Consider the following 4,482-nt stretch of genomic DNA (forward strand, 5'->3'; position numbering starts at 1 on the left):
CTCATGGCAGAGCTACCGGCTGTAGCCATATTTATCACCACAACTCTGTGGCGTTTCAAGGTACTTGCCAGCGAGCAAGCTGCAACAGTGTTAAACAACACTCAAAAGCTCCATAGTCAGGACCGCCTGCAAAAGAGTCAGAGTTTGCCCTGGCAGAACGGCCCAGAAAGCTGGCATTTTAAAATGACACAACTTTTTTTCTGCTACAGCTGAAAACCGAAAAGCATGCAGTTTTCATCAACAGCATTAAAGTGTTTCGTAGCCGAACCTCTTAAAAGAGCTGCAGGGTTTTGCAGCTAAAGCTGAGTCAGGAAGCCTCTCTTAGAAGAGAGTGTTTTCTAGCATCTAGCAAACAGAGAAGACCCAAGAAATTGCTCCTATCAAGAAAACATGCTTTACTCTATTCTTTCCCAAGCTTTCTCAGGTTTTCTGTGCATTCAGTTATCCACGTTGGCACCATTCTGTAATTATAGACTATGATGAACAGGAGCAAACAGTAGAAAGGCGAAATTTAACTCCGTCAATGAGTAAAACTCTCCGGGATAATTTCCATAAAGTTCTACCTGCCTTTCCAATAATAACATCAGAAAAGGTGACTGGTTCCAAAAACCCTAAGGTCATCAAGGAATATACATGGGAACCTGTCCGTATGAATGATCTCAAAGAAATTAAACAAGCCATTATGAACTTTGGGCTACATTCGTCCTTTGTTAGAGAGATGCTCAAAACTTGGTCTATAAGCAATAAGGCAACACCCCATGATTGGGTACAATTAGTATCAGCTGTTCTAGAGAGTGGGTCACAATTAAATTGGAAATGCATGTTCAGACAAGAGGCTAAACTTTTAGAACAGCAGAAAAGAGCAAAGGGAATTGAGATCTCCCTAGATCAAATTCTAGGTGAAGGACTTTTCTCCGATCCTCTGGAACAAGCTAATTATGATGAACACACCTTATCCATATGTACTACAGCAGCCTTAAAGGCTTGGGACAGGATTCAAGACCAAGGACAGAGACTGGAATCATATATCAGAGTTAAACAGGGTCAGAGAGAACCCTTTAGTGATTTTTTACAAAGGCTAACTAAAGCTGTACAGATAGGGATATCTGACCCAGAAACAAGACGTATAATAATTGAGTCTTTGGCTTATGAGAATGCCAATGTGGAGTGTAAAAGGATCCTGGGGCCTTTAAAGATGAGATCAGCGCCCTTGGACGAATGGGTCTTACATACAATGAATGTTGAATCATTTGACTATGGCACTGAAGCATGGGTAGAAGAAGCAATTTCTAATGCAAAAAGGAGACATCAAGTTACCAAATATTTTAATTGTGGCAAGATGGGACATATTAAAAGGAATTGCAGACAACGGATTTTCAGAAATAATAATAATAATAATAATAATAATAACAATAATAATAATAACAATAATAATAATAATGCCTCTTCTAGAAATAACAGATGTAGGAGGACTCAGCCTTCAGGTATATGTAGGAGATGTGGAAAAGGCAGACACTGGACAAATGAGTGCAGGTCAACAAGAGATAGACAAGGCAACCTGTTGCCACTGGGAAACTCAATGGGGGGCCTCTCGCAGGACCCCATGACGAATGTGGTCCAGTCATTTCCAGTTACTGCCGAGAACATGCCTCGTCAAGAAAATTAGAAAGCCCCATGCCTGCTGTTAAAAGCAAAAATGGCCTGAAAGATGAGTTACATGTATTTTGGCAGACTTTTATAAATGAACAAAGACCAAAGTTAAGAGTGTGTGTAAATGTCGTTTTTATTACTGGCCTACTGGACACAGGTGCGGATGTAAGTATCATTACTCCGGAATCTTGGCATCCGTATTGGCCTCTTCAGGATGTAAATGTTCAGTTCCTGGGAATTGGAACCCTATCTCAAGTAAGGCAGAGCACGAGATGGGTTGAATGCATAGGGCCAGAAGGACAAATAGGAAAATTAAGGCCATATGTAGCCAATATTGCAGTGAATTTATGGGGCCGTGACCTGTTGCAGCAATGGAATACCCAAATTAACATTCCTGCTGCTTTTAGAGCCTATATCACTGAGGGAAATATTAAAAGATATTACAGAAGGTGGAAACCGGCTGTTTGGGCTGTACAAGAATACAAAGCAATTGATGGCCCTTCAGAGATACGAACAGTACTGCCTCTAAAATGGTTGACTGAGAAACCAATATGGACAAAGCAATGGCCTTTAGCTGAGGAAAAGTTGCAGGCTTTAGAACAGCTGGTACAAGAGCAATTAGATGCTCGACATATAGAAGAATCTACCAGCCCTTGGAATTCTCCTGTATTTGTTGTTAAGAAAAAATCTGGTAAGTGGAGAATGGTGACAGATCTCAGGGCTATCAATAAGGTTATTCAACCTATGGGCTCTCTGCAATCTGGAATTCCTCTGCCATATTTATTACCAAAAGAATGGCCTCTCATAGTTATTGATTTAAAGGATTGTTTCTTCACTATACCTTTACAAGAAAAAGACAGAGAAAAGTTTGCCTTCACAGTGCCTACTTATAATAACTCTCAACCTACAAGGAGATACCAGTGGACCGTCCTCCCACAGGGCATGTTGAACTCTCCCACCCTGTGCCAATATTTTGTAAATCAACCATTGCAAATAATACGCAAGCAATTTCCCAAGTCGATAATTTATCATTACATGGATGATATTCTGTTATCTGATTCAAACATGGCTACTTTAGAAAGACTGTTTGAAGAAGTAAAAATACTTTTACCTAAATGGGGATTGCAGATTGCTCCTGAAAAAATTCAGAGAGGAGATTCTGTTAATTATCTAGGTTATAAAATAGGTTTGCAAAAAATTAAGACACAAAAAGCACAAATTAGGAGAGATCGGTTACGGACTCTCAATGACTTTCAAAGGTTGTTAGGAGACATTTCCAGCTTACGACCAGCTGTTGGCATAACACCTGATATGATAATTCATTTAAATAAAACCTTGGATGGTGAAAAAGACTTAAACAGTCCCAGAGAATTAACAGCTGAAGCAGAAAAGGAGCTGAGAATGATTGAGGAGAAATTACAAGAGACACATGTGGACAGGGTGAATCCAGAGCTCAGTTGTATTCTCGTCATATTGCCTTCCAAAATTTCTCCTACAGGAATTTTAATGCAGAGAGATGATATTATCTTAGAATGGATCTTTTTACCACATAAACCAAGAAAGAAAATAAAAACTTATGTGGAAAAAGTTTCTGAATTAATTATAAAAGGCAAATTGAGACTTTGTCAACTAGCAGGCATAGACCCAGCAGAAATTATAGTGCCTTTCACTGCTGATGAACTAAAAAAGTTGTGGGAAGATAACGAACCATGGCAAAGACCTTGCACTAATTTTTTGGGAGAAATCAATAACAACTATCCGAAAAGCAAGAGGCTTAACTTTATAAAGAGGACTTCTTGCATTCTCCCTCGAGTCATCCGTGATGCTCCGATAACTGGAGCATGTACATTTTATACTGATGCTAATAAATCAGGGAAAGCAGGTTACAAATCAGATTTGAGTAAGGTGGAACAAAGTCCTTATAATTCTGTCCAGAAGGCAGAATTATATGCCATTCTTATGGTGGTAAGGGATTTTAAAGAACTGCTTAATATAGTTACTGATTCACAATATGCAGAAAGAGTAATCTTACATATTGAAACTGCTGAATTTATACCTGATGATACAGAACTAACCTCATTGTTTATCCAGGTACAAGACATGATCAGGAACAGGCTTTGCCCTATGTATATAACACACATCCGATCCCATATGGGTCTGCCAGGTCCTCTAGCACAAGGTAATGCAGAAATTGATCAATTGTTGATTGGTAGTGTGCTGCAGGCCTCTGAATTTCATAAAAAACATCATGTCAATAGCAAAGGCTTGAAGAAAGAGTTTTCTATTACATGGCAACAAGCTAAGGAAATTGTAAAGAAATGCCCTACTTGCTCTTTTTATAACCAAACACCACTGCCTGCAGGGGCTAATCCAAAGGGCACTCAAAGGAATGAAATCTGGCAGATGGATGTGTTTCACTTTGCAGAATTTGGCAAATTAAAATATGTACACCACACCATTGACACTTATTCAGGTTCTCAATGGGCAACTGCTTTAAGCTCAGAAAAAGCTGATTCAGTAATCACTCATTTATTAGAAGTTATGGCCATCATGGGTATACCTGAACAAATAAAGACAGATAATGGTCCAGCTTATGTCTCTAGGAAAATGAAACAGTTTTTTGCTTATTACAATATTAAGCATGTTACCATACAATCCTACAGGTCAAGTAGTCATAGAAAGATCAAATAGAACTATAAAGGATATGTTAAACAAACAGAAAGGGGTGGAAAATACCCCTAGAAATAGGTTACATAGTGCTTTATTAACCTTGAATTTCCTCAACGCTAATGAGAAGGGGACAACAGCTGCAGAAAGACATTGGATAATGGA

Source organism: Arvicola amphibius, chromosome 2 (genome assembly GCF_903992535.2).
Source record: "Arvicola amphibius chromosome 2, mArvAmp1.2, whole genome shotgun sequence".
Lineage (NCBI taxonomy): Eukaryota > Metazoa > Chordata > Mammalia > Rodentia > Cricetidae > Arvicola > Arvicola amphibius.